The sequence below is a fragment of the Vicugna pacos genome, chromosome 15 (assembly GCF_048564905.1).
Source record: "Vicugna pacos chromosome 15, VicPac4, whole genome shotgun sequence".
NCBI lineage: Eukaryota > Metazoa > Chordata > Mammalia > Artiodactyla > Camelidae > Vicugna > Vicugna pacos.
Window position 1 is genome coordinate 7,165,943 of NC_133001.1, and position 18,098 is coordinate 7,184,040.

At 37.9% G+C, this 18,098-nt stretch overlaps 1 protein-coding gene and 1 pseudogene across 3 annotated transcripts in view; both read left to right on the top strand.

The window, feature by feature from the left end:
• EXOC6B (exocyst complex component 6B) overlaps positions 1-18,098 on the top strand; it is a 533,613-nt gene that overhangs the window by 124,228 nt on the left and 391,287 nt on the right. The window lies entirely within an intron of this gene.
• LOC102529208 (nucleosome assembly protein 1-like 4 pseudogene) lies at positions 56-1,407 on the top strand (annotated as a pseudogene).

Here is an 18,098-nt window from a genome sequence, read left to right on the forward strand (position 1 = left end):
GCTTTCTAAAAGACAGTTAAGCAGTCCTGGAGCGAGAGAAGCAGACATGGCCGCCGCCACTGCTGCAGGAGGCGTGAGGGGATAAAAGCATTCAGATGGCAGATAACAGTTTTTCAGATGGGGTTCCTTCAGATTCATTGGAAGCTGCTAAAAATGCAAGTAATACAAAAAAGCTCACAGATCAAGTGACGCAGAATCCTCAAGTTCTGGCAGCTTTGCAGGAACAACTTGACAGTGTCTCCCACACTCCTTCGAGCTACATCGAGACTTTACCTAAAGCAGTAAAAAGAAGGATCAATGCGTTGAAACAGCTTCAGGTGAAATGTGCTCAGATAGAAGCCAAGTTCTGTGAAGAGGTCCACGACTTGGAGAGAAAGTATGCAGCCTTATACCAGCCTCTCTTTGACAGGAGAAGGGAGGTTGTCACTGGTGACACTGAGCCCACAGACGCAGAGTCAGAGTGGCACAGTGAGAATGAAGAGGAGGACAAGCCGGCTGGGGACATGAAAAACAAAGTAGTCATAGCAGAAAAAGCAGCAGCAGCAGCAGCAGCAGCAGCAGCAGCAGAGGAGCCAAACCCCAAAGGAATTCCGGAGTTCTGGTTTACCATCTTCAGAAATGTCGATATGCTCAGTGAACTCGTCCAGGAATATGATGAACCAATCTTGAAACACCTGCAGGATATCAAGGTGAAATTCTCAGAGCCTGGACAGCCTGTGTCTTTTGTATTAGAGTTCCACTTCGAACCCAGTGACTACCAATTCAGTCCTGACAAAAACGTACAAGATGAAGTCAGAGCCAGATAAGGCCGACCCCTTTTCCTTTGAAGGGCCTGAGATAGTGGACAGTGATGGGTGCACTATTGACTGGAAGAAGGGGAAGAACGTGACAGTCAAAACCATCAAGAAAAAGCAGAAACGTAAGGCTCGAGGCACCGTCAGCACAATCACCAAACAAGTCCCCGACGATTCTTTTTTCAACTTCTTCAATCCCCTGAAAGCATCAGGAGATGGAGAATCACTGGATGAAGATTCCAAATTCACATTAGCCTCCGACTTTGAGATCGGACACTTCTTTCACAAGCGGATAGTCCCTCGAGCTGTGCTCTACTTCACGGGGGAGGCCATATAGGATGACAATTTTGAAGACGGTGAGGAAGAAGAAGAGGAGGAATTAGAAGGTGACGAGGAGGGAGAAGATGAGGACGACGCCGAAATCAACTCCAAGAAAGAGCCCAGCCAGCCCTCCGAGTGCAAAGAGCAGGGAGACGCCCCGTGGGTGTAGTCGCCGCACGTCCCCAGCTCAGTGCCAACCCGTGACCTGACAGTGCTCACCTCTAACTCTCTTCCAAGTGCATGGTTTTCACTTAACTTCTCCTTTTACTTTATTTTGCTTAACCCATGCAGTGGCAACTCAGATGCATTTCAGAAATAGGAGGTTTGATTCTAGCACCCTCTACCACCTTGGGCGCAGCTCAGTGGACCTGCCAGGCCCCGCCTGGGGGAGTGGCACAGACCACATTGGATAGATGCCAGGGGCACGTGTCCAGGGATGTGGTTCCAGGACCTCTGGAGCTGGTTACCCCTCTCCCGCTGTCAGGCCGGACTTTTGTTGCATTTGAAGGACCCACGCCATTTCCCGCCTCGCCCACCGTCGGGGAGCCGGCGGAGTGGTGCTCTCTTCTCACTGCTCTTTCCTGGGCTTCGCTTTCCTCAGGTGGGCGTGGGGTTGTGGTGCCCACTGACCCTGAGGCACAAGGTCTTGTGGTTCATCTCGTATTTATTTACCCTTTCACGCTGGTGAGGGCTTGGGATGCATGCTGTCGCTTGTCCTTAGAGTTTCTGAAACCAGGTTTGTGACTGGAGACCTGGTGCCCTGAGCAGGAAGTGGTCCGGCTCCTACCAGATGAGGCTGGCGTGGAAGAAACTGCCGGTGGCAGGAGCCGGTCCCCACGACACGTGGGCCACAGAGCAGGGCCGGGATCTGCCAGTCTTTGTGGTGCGGCGCTCGGGCTGGGGAGGAGAGCCTTTCCATTCAGTGTGTAAATGCTTTGCTTTCTCAGCAGCTCCCATTTCTTGGCCCCACGTTCATCTTGTCTTAAAAGCCCTGGGTTGGGAGCGACCTGTGCTAGGCTGGCGTGTGGCTTTCTGACGGTGCGGCCGCTGGCAGCAGGGGGTGCCGTGTCCACGCTGTGGCCAGGCCTATGGGGTGCTGAGCCTTACTTACCACTCATTTGTAACTGAATACAGTGTTTTCAATTTGTACAGAATAGTTAGAATATTCTATTAAAGTCGTGAAACATGAAAAAGAAAGTTAAGGAAAGGATTTAAGAGTGAACTTCTGGGAGACAATGTTTTACATTGGTTAAGATAGTGACACAGATTAGCTCAGTTATCACGATGGATGTAGCAGGTGCTATTGGTGCCCTGTTTATATCCCTTTAGATCTTTCTTTTTTTAACATTTTTTATTGATTTATAATCATTTTATAGTGTTGTGTCAAATTCCAGTGTTCAGCACATTTTTTTAACATTTTTTATTGATTTATAATCATTTTACAATGTTGTGTCAAATTCCAGTGTTCAGCACACTTTTTCAGTCATTCATGGACATATACACTCTCATTGTCACATTTTTTTCTCTGTGATTTATCATAACATTTTGTGTATATTTCCCTGTGCTATACAGTGTAATCTTGTTTATCTATTCTACAATTTTGAAATCCCAGTCTATCCCTTCCCACCCTCTACCCCCCTGGTAACCACAAGTCCGTATTCTCTGTCCATGAGTCTATTTCTGTCCTGTATTTATGCTTTGTTTTTGTTTTTTAGATTCCACATATGAACGATCTCGTATGGTATTTTTCTTTCTCTTTCTGGCTTACTTCACTTAGAATGACATTCTCCAGGAGCATCCATGTTGCTGCAAATGGCATTATGTTGTCGGTTTTTATGGCTGACTAGTATTCCATTGTATAAATATACCACATCTTCTTTATCCAGTCACCTGTTGATGGACATTTAGGTTGTTTCCATGTTTTGGCTATTGTAAATAGTGCTGCTATGAACATTGGGGTGCAGGTGTCATCCTGAAGTAGATTTCCTTCTGGGTACAAGCCCAGGAGTGGGATTCCTGGGTCATATGGTAAGTCTATTCCTAGTCTTTTGAGGAATCTCCACACTGTTTTCCATAGTGGCTGCACCAAACTGCATTCCCACCAGCAGTGTAGGAGGGTTCCCCTTTCTCCACAGCCTCTCCAGCATTTGTCATTTTTGGATTTTTGAATGACGGCCATTCTGACTGGTGTGAGGTGATACCTCATTGTAGTTTTGATTTGCATTTCTCTGATAATTAGTGATACTGAGCATTTTTTCGTGTGCTTTTTGATCATTTGTATGTCTTCCTTGGAGAATTGGTTGTTTAGTATATCCCTTTAGATCTTACCTTTTCTGTGTGTGCCTCCTGAACTTCCAGTTGCCAGCACCTGCATTTCTTTGCCTAAAGGCTTTCTTTGGGTGCCAGAAATAGCGAATTAATGCCCCTCACTTCTTCACGTCCCTACCGTCCTTCCTGGGGTCCTCTCCCAAATAAATTCCTTGGATGGAAATCTTTGTCTCAGGTTCTCCTTCTGGGGAAACTTAAAATAAGACAGTAATCAGTAGCATTGAGAAGTCTGGACCCTATTTCTGTACATACTCAGCAATAAATGTGGGTTTCTAGTGGATACAAGACAAAGTATACTTACATAATCACCTTCAACTCCCACTGAAGTTATTCCCTCACCTCCTCCTTCCAGAAGGTGATCTGGATAGACAGTTTCTTTGGGGAGAAACTTCCTTTGTCAGTATCTTTTGGTGCTTTTTTTTTTTTTTTGACTGGTCAAATTACCCCAAGTAGGCTCTTCTAGAATCCTTCTTGCCTGCCAGCATTTTAAGGAATCTAAGTGGGAGAAAAAGATTGGGATCTCAGCATTTAGTATGTAAACTCTCTTGCTTAATCTCATTTTCAGAATGATACTTACGTTCTCAATTGTGACAGCTATCTCCCAGTCCATAGACTTTCTGGCTTTTTGCTGTGGTGAGTGAAGGATAGATAGGTGGTGCCCAGGTGAAGTTAGAAAGGGAAATCTAAGGGTCTGACTGCTTCTTAAGCAACTTTCAACTAAGCCCGTTGAAGCTTCATTGTCTCCTCTCCCTTCCCGGAGACACCTAGTGCTACTGATACGGGGCAAGTCACGCTGCCACTTGGCTTTCCCCACTACTTGCTTTGTCTGGTTACCAGCTGGGTCCTCTGCTTTCCAGCTTTTAACATTTTGTTGCTGTTGGTCCTTCTGTACTTTTTGATTTTTGTGGGTGTATGCCTTTTTAAAAAGAGGTTGTTTAGCTTTATTTTAGTGGAGTTTTGAGGAAGGAGTTTAGCTCAATCTGCCATCTTTCACTTGAAGTCATAAGTTAGTTTTCACCTAAAGAAAACATGGTAAAAGAAGGCCGTACAGCAGCAGTACTGAATAAATGGTAAGTAGCATGTACTAGTGCCTCAGTAGTTAACAATTTTTGTACTTCTGAGTATTTAAGGAAAAAACATTCCAAGTGATTATTTCTTTTCAGACCATTCATAAATAATATTGACGAAGAAAAACATAGAAGTGAAAGTTGGGGGAAAAACTACGATCTTATGATTTTACCGTGCGTGGGATATGTATTCCCTGTTTGTGTAGGATATTTGTTCTGAGCATCATGGTTTGGGGTGTAAGTACAATTCATATGCATTGTATAGGGCCTCTTCTTTTATAGTGGGGAGAAAGAAGACTGCAGGAACCGTACCTGTTCCCTGTTGCTTATATGAGGAGTTCAAAGTCTTTAAACATGAATAACTTAGAAAGTGTGGTTAATTTTATTGATGGGGTGAGTAAAGAATTCAGAATCTTGCTTATGATTATACAGAGAAGTCTCGAAACAGAACACTAATCCTTCATTTCTGAAACCTGCACTTTTCAGATACTACTTGGCAAAAAAATTTGTGCCTTATTCATAAATTGTTTTACTTCAGTGGGATTATCAGATCATAATTGTACATTCTAAGGTACCTATTGAAAAAAGTGATTTTTCACTAAGAGACTATCTCCCATCTCTCATGGTATTTTCTGTTTCATTCTATCATAAGCCTTATTAACTCAGTAAATTCTGTACATGGCATATTAGTTAAGTTACAGAATTCTTTGGGTGGTTTTTCTATCATGACTCTAGCCTCTTAGACGTAAAAGGCTGGGCCTACCTAAGGAAAGCTGCTTTCTACAACTTCAGACTTCATGTACGCTGGAACTTAAAAGAAAAGCTCTTGGCTGAGCTTGAATGCTTAGCACTAAGTGGTTTTCCCTGTCTGGAGAAAATTGGAAAAAGGGAATTATTAAGCCCAGCAAATGTAGTTGTTGATGGAAATGCTGACAGGCTGGTCCTGCTTGGTGCCACTGTTGTAAGAAGTCAATCAACATTAGATGTATCGTAAGAGCTGCTGCTTATGTACAAGTTGTGTCGTGTAGACCTTGTCACATATAAATAAACCCCTTCAAAAAATGTTAAGTGATTTCCATAAAAAACATTTATTTTGTTCTCCTCCTTAAGCCAAGTTCTTGTTGTTTATGGCTTCCTGTACCCAACAGTTCCTGATTGTCTCAAAAAGCAAAACATGTCCTGTGTGGATTAAGCTGCTGAAATGCCTTTCAGGCATTGTTTATGAGTCTGCCCTCTTTATTTTCAGAGAGAAAGTGAATACTTTAATGTCTTCCATATTCCATAAATCTGTCCCATGCTGCAATTCAAAGCTGTGTGTGTTTTTGTTAGAAGGTACTTCTGGTTGTACTTAGGGAAGAAAAACTACCTAAGAATGTGCGTGAATATTTGGGTGGTGGTGGCAGACTCCCCTAAAAAGGATTTGTACTGATTGAAAGTGCCCTTGTTTTTTTAGCCCAAGAAAGAAGTCACCAAAGGTGCTGTTACAATTAGTAGTAGTGTAGTCACTCTGATTGCTTTGCACCAATGAGTTTCCTGTTTGGCTCATCCTTTGGGACCAATCTTCCCTCCTCCATGCAGGCTTGATGATTTACTGCTTCTGACTCCACTACTAAGTAGTATATTGAGTGTTCCTGCCTAGTGGTCTCAGTAGAGGGAAGCTGGACTTTGCTTGCTCTGAAATGAGGCTGTCTATCTCTGGAGACTGAGCAAAAAGTAATTTGAGTTGGAGGTCAAAGTTTACTTTTTTCTTAACATTTTACTTTGAAAAATTCCAAACACGCAGAAAAGCTGGAAGAATTACACAATTAATATCCATATTTACCCACCATCCAGATTCTACAGTGAACATCCTACAATACTTTAGCATTCCTCAACCCATCGCATCTTTTTTTGTTCCATAGTATGTTTGAGACATTAGTACACTTCATCTCTAAATACTTCAGCATGGATAACATGAGCTAGAGTTCAACATTTGATTATTTTTTCTTTTGAGGTAAATTTTAAATACCGTAATATGCACAAATCAGAAGTGAGGTTTTGACAAATGTGTCCACCTGTTTAACCTGACCCCTTGTCAAGATATAGGACATTACCATCTCCGCCAGAAAGTCCTCTAATGCTCCTTCCCACTTGGTCCTCTACTCCTTTCTCCCAGGAAGCAACCACTTTTTCCACTATAGGTTAATTTTGCCTGTTGTAGAACTTCATATAAATGGGATCATGCAGTATGTACTCTTATATACGGATTCTTTCACTTAACCTCATGATTTTGAAATATCTCTATATTGTTATCTGTTCGTTCTTTTTTGTTGCTGAATTTTATTCTCATACATGAATTTAACAGCATTTATTCATTCTCCTGTTGATGGAAACTGGAGATGTTTTAGTTTTTGGCTGTCATGAATAAAGCTACTCTGAACATTGTTGTAGAAGTCTTTTTGTGGACATATGTTTCATTTCTCTTTGGTAAATATACCTGGGAGTGGAATTCTGGGTCAGAATTTTATGAGATACTGCCAAACCTTTTTGCAAAGTGGTTGTACCATTTTACACACTTTTAATACGTGAAAGTTTCACTTGCTCTACCTCCTTGCTAACATTTGTTATCAGTCTTTTTAATGTTAGTCATTCTGATGAGTGTGTAGTGGTCAACATTTAGTTGTAGTTTAATGTGGGAATGATGAATAAGAGATGTAAGAGGCATAAAAACAAATTGTAACAGCCTAGATAGTGAATTTTCTGCCTTACTGTTGGATGTGGATGAAGCTGTGAGTGAAGAGAACACAAAAGAAAAGTAAGACAGAAAAGTGGGGTGCTAAGGCAGGTGACAAAGGACCTGAGGATTAAGTCACTTCAGAGATTTGGGAAGAGGAATGGTAGATAGTTTAGAGAGTTAAATTTAGGTGACTTTTTTTTCCAACATGTATACATTTTAACTGTTTTGCTATCCATGGGAGGTATTAATACTCATTATTTAAAAATTTCATATTACTAATACAGGTGTATGTAAACTGGAGTGTGAGAATCATTCAAAGATCCCACTGCTCATAGATACCCTTTTAGTAAGAAGATTTTAGATTTTTATTTAGGGATAAATGAAAATCACTTATGTATATATTGTGTCGGTATATACATATTTGTATAAATGAACTTAAGTTTTATATATAAATATATACACAAACTGTATAGCCTTTCATTCACATCTTAGACATAGTTAATGTCCATAAGTATAAATTTACCAAATCATTTGAAATATTTTATATAATTCTATATGATTAGTATTATAATATATAATTTATATATACTATAATTATATACAATTTATATAATTATATAAATACCATAATGTAACTTTTCCTCTATTTCTGAATACTGGATTGTTCCTAATATTTTTAAAGCAGCCCTTTTTTATGTGTAAAGGTCTATACTAGGCACTGGGTGGGCAAGGTTGAGGAAGGCAGAGAATCAAAAATGAAAAAGACATAGTTCTGCCTTCTAGGAACTCATAATCTAGTGAAACTGGGTCACATGCAAAAAAGCTTTCAAAGTAAGTATTTTTCTTTGCGGAGTGTGCAGAGATTATATGGTGGTTTGTGCAAAAATTCTTTTAAGTTTGACTTAATAGGACTCTATTGCTTGTCAGTCCTTTGTTGATATACATGAGCAGCAAGATTGCCAAATTTTGATAGAGTTTGGTATTCTAAGAAGTATTGTAAACTAGTTGCAGTTAGGAATACAGACCTGTTCCTGCGGTTTTCATATGTTGTTCCACAGAACCCTAGAATTGCACGAGAGCTTTATGGGGGTTCCTTCGAAGAAAGAATACTTTTAGAGGATGGGTCTCTTCCAGTGCTTACGTGTAATTCCACAATAGAATTTGAAGGTCTAAGTTATAAAACACTAGCATATAGCTTAATAGCCTCTCTACTTTATTTATACATGGAATCAAAGTAGATTTCTTCTTTATAATTTTCTTCTTAGTTGTGGTTAGAAAGTCAGAACCAAATCAGTTCAAATGTTAATGCTTGGTAACTTTGTCACGAGTTGACTTAAATCTTTTAAGATTATTGAATGAGTGAATAGCTGGTTTTCTTCAGTGCCTTCTCCTTGTGTCTAACGGGTACCTTGCAGTTTGTATTCAAGCCCGTCATCTCTCCTTTCAGAAGTACTCTAAATAAAACTTGTTTCCTTCCGAGAATCTTCTTACTGAGCTTTCTTGCAGGAGGGACAGCAAAGGAGGTGGAGAGTATAATATAAAAAGAAAAACAATGAAATGTGTCTAGGAGTTTGTGCACTTTTAACCTTACTACTGTCGGAATTTTATCTGGTTTAAATTGTGATCTTCACCTCTGTGGATCTTGTTTCTTGAATGGAATAAATAATGTCAGCCTATCGATTTGTGAAAAAGGAATCTTAGGGAGAAAGAGCAGATGGTTGGAGCCACTGTATTTCTTACCCAGCTGGGAAGGATACTGTTTTCAAATGTTATTTCCATTGTGTTTAATAGGGCTCCAGGGCCTATTTCCAGCACCTTTTTTATTTGGCCATGTGTTTTGCCCAACTCATGCTACGAAAGGTAACTCTGGTCAAGGCTTTGATTATAGGAATTAACCAGGCACTGTGACTAGCAAGATGAAAAGCCATCACAGACAGATTGTGTTAGTTTTTTTTTTCAGATACTCTAGTTAGAAATAACTTTATGAACTGAAATTAGGCCATCCTATTTCATTGCCAGTGGAGAGAAGGGACTTAGAAAAGTTGTCATTTTATATGGTTTATGCCTCCAGCAGCAAAAGCATTTTCAGTTGTTAATATTGTTTTTAGCACATTAAGACCACAATACTGTTCTGACCGGTGTATATTAGGAAATCAATGAACGTGTGTTCAGGGGAATGCGCTTTCTTACCAAACTACATTGCCATCTACTTTTTCTGAGCTCTTGAGGCATGGAGATAGTTTTTTAAGATGGAAACTTGCATGGCTAACATTTTATATACTTGGTTAAAAGTATAGATTTCACTTTCCTCAACAGATTATCCTATGTCTACCCACACATTGGAATGTCTTATTTAGATTCTTATCAACAGATTCATTCACTTAACACAAATTGAAAGCCTATATTGTATCAAGTTTTATGCTTAGAATTCAAAGGCTTAAAATATATAGCTCTTGCCTGTAAGAAGCTTAGAACCTAATGAGCATGATAGAGTAATCAGTGATTACAGTATGAAACCATGGTGAGGTGTGCATGTGGGGTTTGTGTGCTCAAGGGGACATCTACACCATACTGAGATAAGTTTTGAGAGTGAATATAAGTTAGTTAGATGAATAAGGATGGAATCCCATTCTAGGCAGAAAAAAAGAATCTATTTCAGGGATTGAAGGTTTGCATTCGGAGAACTCCATTGAGGCCTTTGTGAAGGGTATATTTGTGGAAGTGTACTGAGAGATGAGCACAAAGAGGTATGCTGTAACTGAATCTTGACGGGCTTTGCATAATAAGTTAAAGAAGTTGGAGTTTTATTCTTAAACTTAATATTGAAGATTTTAAGGAAGTCATTGACTTTTCAGAGTTGTGTATTTATATAAAGTTATGGGTATAAACCTCCCCTTGACAGCAGTCAGAGAATGGGTTACAAGATGAGTGGCCTGGAGACAGGGAGCCCACACAGAGGATCAATAACCTTGAAGCTACAGATGAAAAACCATGACTACCATGATTTTTTCCACTGTTTGTTTCTTTTTTTTTCCTATAATTAATTTTAAGATAGTGGTGGGATGAAGTATGGTGGGAACAAGAATGCTATTTGGAAAGGAATAATATTAATAATGATTAAGATTGAGTGCTTCTTGTGGAGGAGGGTATAGCTCAAGTGGTAGAGCGCATGCTTAGCATGCACGAGGCCCTGGGTTCAATCCCCAGTACCTCCTCTAAAAAATAAAATAAATAAATGAATAAAACCTAATTACCTCCCCCTTCAGAAAAAAAAAGAAAGAAAGATTGAGTGCTTCTTATTTGTTAGGCACTGTTCTAATAAACACTTTACATGAATTATCTCATTATCGTTTTATTCTTTATAACAACTTGAGGTAGTATTATATTGTTCCTATTTTGCAAATGAAGAAACAGAAGCAAAGACAAAATTAAAAAACTTAACTTGCTAACCATCACATAGCTAATGAGTGGCAGAGCCAGGATTTGAACTTAGGCACCCATGCTCAGAGCATATGATTTTTAAATATTTTTTGAAATAATTTCAGACTTAAAGAAAAGTTATAGAAGTTGTACAAACAAGTCCATTTAAATTTTACCCGGATTGCCCAAAAGTTAACATTTTACCATAGTTGCTTTATCCTTCTCTCTCTACATATAATTATATATATCATTTTTCTAAATGGTTTCAGAGTTAGTTGCAGACATAATGACCTTTTAAAAAATGCATTCTTTTATATAATCACATCAAAATCAGGAAGTTAATATTCATATTATCTAACCTATAAATCTTACTCAATTAAAAAATTTTAAATATCTTCAGGGAAATATATACAAGATCTTATGGTAGCTCACAGTGAAAAAAAATGTGACGATGAATATATGTATGTTTGTGTATAACTGAAAAATTGTGCTCTACACTGAAATTTGACACAACATTGTAAACTAGTCATTGTAATGACTATTACTCATTAAAAAAAAGTTAGAAAAAATTTTAAGACCTTATTGGCTGTATTCAATGATTCGTGAATCAGGCAGCATTTAATTTAGCAGATAGAAAGGAGCTCTCAAATTTTTTAAAAGAAATTTGTTTTGATCTAAAATCCAACCCAGGATCACCTGTTTAAAGCGTGTTCTCTTCATCTCTATTCCATACAGTCTTCCCACAGTCTGGTCACCATTGCTAATACTACTAGAATCACTGTCTCCAGTTAAACACTGATTATATTCCATTTTCCTTTTGCAGTCTTCTGTTGCCATTTCTGTCAACTCAATGGTTAGTAACTTCACGGTTCCTTTTTGTCTCTTTCAGAATTTTTTTCTCCAATTATAAATGTACACTTTAGTTTTCCTGTCACATTCTCCCAATTCATTTTATAGCTTTTATACCATCAGTGAAGTCCCATGAAATTACCAGTTTTTTTAATGTTAGAGATATTATTGTTTTTCCTGAACATCCTTTCTTCTCTCATTAAAAACACACTTCTGAAAATATAATCTTAATAGATTACAACTATGAGGCCCACATTTCCTTTCTTTACCTTATTTCCTTTTTTAGAACTGGAATTCGTAATCTGTGGCCCATGATCGATAGGTCCAGGAGGTCCATTAACCCTCTGCAATCTGATATGTATTTGCAAGTATTTTTGGAGAGAGGGTCCTTACCTTTCATTAGGGTTTTAAAGTAGTTGCTAGCCTAGAATAATTTTAAGAATTATTCTGTTAGTTTGTTAACTTCTAGAGGAAAGAGATTGCATCTTGGGATTTTTTGTGGATGTGTCTTATGAAATTATAGTAGGCTGCGAAACAGTAGGTCCTAGCAAGTTTTAGTCAAATGCACTTTTTGAATATTCATTGACTTGTCATTTGGATGTGTACATGTGCACATGTTAGCATATCTGTGTTCCTAATTTAAACAGACTGCTGTTGTGTATGTTTTAGCCATTAATCGACTTAAGTTCCTTAATAAGCAGCCCCATATCCCTCTCACTGCCACCTCTTGCAGGGAACCAGTGCCAGTCCAGCCACGCTATTTCACTACTGGGCCGTGAAATCAGATAGTACACTAGTGGCAGCAGCATTTCTAGGCATTGAAACAGAAACTGGTAATCGTGTTACAAATGTTCAGCAAGCCACATTTCATGACCAGCTTTACAAAAAAAAAAATGGAAAGTGTGAACAGCTGTTGGTGCATTGCATTTGCATTTCTGAAATTTCAAGTGAAGATAAAACATTAGCAGCTGTGATAGATAGATTCCTGCATTTAACCTAGTGCCTCAAGGGTGTGTAATACATTGATGTCATCAGGCTGTCAGGGTCCTGGTGAGAACTGTGGAGAGAGGGAGAATCTAATAGATGAAAATAGGTTTGGTATTCTTTTAAGTTGTTGCTTTAAAAAAAGTAATCTTGATAGTCCTACTGGAAATCTAGCAATACCCACAGTCAGTAAAAGAGCTTCTGGTATAGAATTTCCAGCGGTTGATTGTCCTTAGACCATGTACGCTTTAAAAACATTAAAACAGTTGTCTCTCTTATGGATTGCCCATTTAAAAATTTTGTCTATTCTGAATTGTATTCCTTTATGAGATTTTATTCTGCCTTTGAATGTGTTTGGGTTTCCTTCTCTGTCTTCACTTGAGGCATTGTTGAGGAACTCTTTTATCAGATCCAAATGCTTGAGGGCAGAATTAAACTTTATTGATGAAATTACTTTAAGCCCACTTCTCATAATGTTTATTAATAAATTATATTTTCTCTCTCCTCTAAGAGTTATGAAGTAAACTGTCAAGGAATATACCACTGTTTGACTTCTGGGCCCACTGAAACTCAACGTGTAATGCTTTGGAGAGGGTCCAGATAAAACTATTAAACAGGATTAAAAGTGTGAGGAGTAGGCTTGAAGGTGTTGAGTGCCTCAAGCTGTAAAAGAGAGAGTTGAGAAGGGGCTGGAAAGGATCAGTCTTGAGTAATAGAAGCATCTCTTTCTTCTAGGTTTGAAGGTACCTAGTTATTCTTTACTGTTGTGCACTCATTCCCCATCTTGTTGAACTACAGAAAGGAAGGTTCGGAGTTTATGCTCCGATAACTGGGAATCAGGTTAGATTAGGGCTGTGTGGATTCTGAAGCATGAAATATATTCCAAGAGTTAGCAGGATTTTGGTCCAGTGATATTAATAAAAAAGGTAAATTTAATGTTTTGTTTGTAATGGCTTTATTTTGGAAGACATATGAAGACCTTTTAGTCCAAGATTCTATGTATTTTGACATTCTGGTACTAAGACTTAGCGGAACTTATGGTAAAATAGTAAGTCATTTGAGTTTTTTTTGTTTGTTTGTTTTGTTTCTAGCCCATTTGGGTCCAGAGCATCACTCTGATGTGTCATAAGGTGGGTTAACTCAGAACTTCTTTGTTTTGGGTTTTTGTTTTGTTTTGTTTTGTTTTTATTTTTTGGTCTAATTCTTTCCTTGTTTGAGAACGAAAACAGTTATGCAGTCAGTGGTGGTATCTTCTTCAGCTGTCTAGGAGGCAGGAAAATTTGTGATCTGAGTCATTTCGCAAGAATATAGTTGACATCTGATTAAATAGGGATGATTTCTCTTGCTTTCTTTTAGTTAGAGCTGTTGCCTCTGTTTTGGAAATAGTGTTTGGTGGTTTCCCCTCCACTCTCAACCACTAGACCCGTTAATCTTATTGAAGACTTGAGATTTTATATGCAGTCTGTGCAGGTAGCCAGATGCCATATGCTGTTAATTTCTGATTCCATGAAGGCTAGATCATACAGCTGGAAATGATTGAAAGGAAAAGCATGTTCTTTTGTTTAACAAGACAAAGCCTATTGTGTACTCTGCTTCTGATGATTAAAAGATGTATTTTTTTTCCTTACTGCATAGTATGTAAGGCTAAAAGTTTTGAACTCTTCACTTCAGAAATTACTTTTCCAGACAAAAGAGCAAAACAATGTTTGTTTAAATTGTTCTCTGGAACATGACTGATAGTGTTTACAACATTTCTGTGACATTTTGATCCAGTGGGGAGTACTTGGAGAGGTATTTAAAGTGCTTTTCACTAAATCAGATGCTTTGTAGTGTTTGAACCTTTTAAAAAAAAATATTTGAAAGATTGAGCTGAGAGACAGAAAATGGCCAGGGCATTCTCTAAAGACTAAGAAAGGCTTGTCATAAGCAAAACTGATTTTTTTTCCCCTCAGAAATAGAAAACCCACTTCTTCTTTTAACTAGAACGAGATGCACACATACTGGTTCAGAGCTTTGTCTATTCATGTCCGCCCTTTCATAAAGGTTGTTTTCCAGATCCCACCTTCTATTCAGTGAGAATTACTTTGGAAAAAGCCATTGTGTGTGTGTGTGTGTGTGTGTGTGTGTTTTAAATTCTGCTGCAGAGGAAGCTATAGCTTGATTCAGGTACCAGGGACATATTAATAGAACATAGAGGAAAGCACTACATAAGTGTTTGTATTGAGCCAAAGATAGAGTATACGTAGAGAAATTTGTGTTTTGCACGTTGTTTTTTTTCTGACCCTAACGTTTGACGTGTGAGTACAAGGCTTTAAGCTGCTTGAAACTGCCTCAGGGGAGCTTATGAGCTATACAGATTCCAAAACACAAGTATTCAAGTAATTAACCCAGTTTGCATAATCAGTTACATATAGAGACTCCCAGCTTTTAGTAGTAGGTTTTTCAGGGCAGTCTGTTTAATAACATCAGACTAGTAGAATGTTTTAAAATGCTGTCTTTAAACTGGGAGAGATCTTGTTTAGTATTTTATTTTATTTTATTTTTCAATCAGCTGTGGAAATTTTGCAGCACAGAATTCCAGATGTGAAAGTGAATACAAAGTTCAAAGAACCAGTTAGTGATATGTTCTGATCATACAGCGTTTATCAGTAACACTCTCTGAATTGGACTCTGCTGAGTACATACCTGTAAAATCATGGCAGAGCAAGATATTTCAGTTTTGCTTATTTTGAGTGGCATATAAAGAAACAAGTCAACTTGATTCTGAGGATGGGATATATGTATGAGTAGGATATTAACCAAAGAAATGGAAGGAATATGTTTAAGAAGCACTCAAGCATCATTATTAAACACATTTCTTGTTGTATATTGGCAGTTTAGATAAATTGACATGTCTACTCTCTAGGCCTTTGTTCGCTAAAACAGAAAAACACTGATATTGTTTTTCAGTAATTTCACAGCCTTTTAAAAGGTACATGTATCATTACCATTGGATATATAGAAATTATAGAAATCAATGGGCGCTTATAGAAATGCATCTTTGTGTGTACAAGAGTGTGAAAAGTAAGTGGAGAACTTTGCAAGTTGAGAGAGCACTGATTCCAGGACTAATTAATAAAATACTTTGTATAAGACATGGGACTCTGGATTTGAAACAATATTGAAGATGGGGAGCTTAGAACTGCTTATAAGCTGTGTTGGGTCAGAGAAGAGAAAGAGAAAAAAGATGGGGGTATTTCTGTACTCTCTGAACATTCAGTAGTCCCTTTCTTGCTCCTCAGGACAAAATCAGAGGGCAGGTCCTGAAGCTTCATTGCCCACTTCTAGGTTTCTGGTACATTGAGTTCAGGCTTGAAGGAAGAAAAAAAAAAAAGTAAATTTACTGTCGGTTTGATGGGCCTTCAAATTCTGGTCTTCTTCTCCAGTCAGCCTGCTGTTTAGTTTTCAAAGCCCTCAAATAGCGGCTCCATTCCTTCTGTCCAGATCTTATAGCTATATTCAGTGGGAGAGATAGATTTGAGTGTTTACTCCATTTTACCTGGAAACTGGACTCCATTAATGGAATTTTACAGAGAGTGAGCTAAACCATCTCTCTTTTGTGTGTAGACTAATCAAGAATGAATGAGCTCATGATATTGCCATAGGTTATGATTAAAATTCTGTAATAGAGCAACTAATAGGCAAATGCATTGATGGAGACATAGTTGTGGTTTAGAAATTGAATCAGAATAGCATTTGTTTACTGCTCCTGAAGGGAATTTCAAGGATACTGTAGATAATTCATCTTTATCATGCCATTAGAAAGAGCTCCATTTCTATAATTTTTTTCATTACTTAAACAGAATAGAAAAAAGCTAATTATCATAAACTGAGAAAGGAAGGTGTTTTCTGAATACCAGTCTGCAAATATCACTGGAAGTATGTGCACTAAGTGTGTATTGTTAACTATATTCAAGATAATTAAATTATTACAGTCTTTATTTTATTCAGCTTTTTGATAAGTCAAAGTTTTTAAGAATTAGCTTAGCCCTGTCTATCTGCAGATGGAGTTTTCATAGCCAATCCTTTGCTGTTACTCTAAAAAATGTCTACTAAAAGGAGAGAGTAAGATAGTATAGTAAAGGAGACTATTATACCAGTTTATGCTGTGAGTCCTCATTTTGAATTTTGTCCAGACTGATTAACGTGGGATAGACCTTGTGTTTTCATATTGCCCTTTTGTAAGCTAAGGCTTTTAAGAGTTTAACATTACAAATACCTTAGGTTCATTGGCATATGCAGAACAAATGTGAATCAAACACAAGAATGATTCTTTCAAGAATTTTATTTATTGATGTGGTAGCGAAATATTACACTGTTTACAGTAGAGAACGAAGTGGAGTTTTGGGTACGCTGAGAAGTTGACAGCTTGTGGGTCTTGAACAAAATACTGTCTTTTGTAGGATAAAAGAAGAAAAGATTATGTTCTTGAAATAATTATTTATGAATTATTTGAAATCTTGTTCTACTTCCAACCAGAAGGCTTTTGCCAGCATTGTGGTCACTGCGATAGTGAAATCTTGGATGCAAAAAAACCCCAAAAAACAAAAAATCCCCAAACAAACCCCACAGAGATCTGTTTGCCTTTGAATAACAAGATAAAGAACCCTTAAGTAGGCTTGGGGACATAAAATACAGTTGTGCACACAGTTCTTTCACTTCCTTTCTTATGGTTTGGAATATTTAGGAATTGGGATTAAAAATTGTAGGAATTCAGTGAAGAGTGAATGGGTGGCTGGAAAGGATTTTGCTTGTATGATGAGTAAGAGGTTAGTAGTTGCTTGGTTGAGGGACAGAGATCCCATGGAGCGATCTGATTCTGTGTGACTTTATCTTCTTCAGATGGGAGGGTAGTATCTCATTTTCGATTGTTTTTTGGAACTTAGGCTGTTGTCAGAAGACAGCAATATTTTCATATTGTGAATATTCCAGTTTGTTTTATTTATTGTATATTTCTGCCTACTTTGAAAAACAATTTGAGGTGCATCTGGGAATAGACATGGGCCTACAAACATTGGGGTTAAATGAACAGTAATATAGTAATGAAAATGGTGGTGTATAGCAGGCATAACTAAAAAGAAGAGGAAATAATTATATGAGGAAACTGATCTACAGAAAGTTATATTTCTGTATGTAACCATTCTCTGAATTTTCTATCAGCCAAGGTTAGAAAAGACAACATGGACTGCATAATTTTCATCCTTATCTGATAAAAAGTGCAACTTTTTCCCCTGGAAGTTTCTAAGAGAATGCAGGGTTTTTTTTTGTTTTTTAACTAGAGATTTCTCTTAATCGTTGGGGGGGGGTGTACAATAACTATGGTTAAAAATAATAAAAGTATATTTGTGAAAAAATAAAAATCACTATCTCAATAAAAATATATAATTTATTAGAAACTGGTTTTTAAAATTTCTTTATCTATCTCTTTCTCTCTTTCTTGCCAAGCAGAATTGTAACCATCAAATGGCCAGTCACAGAGTGAAAGCTCTTTCTTGGCTCTAGCACCACAGTGTCAGGACTATGAGGGCTGGGGAATTTTAGGTGATGAAGGAAAGCCAGTGAGAGAGAGGGAACATTGCA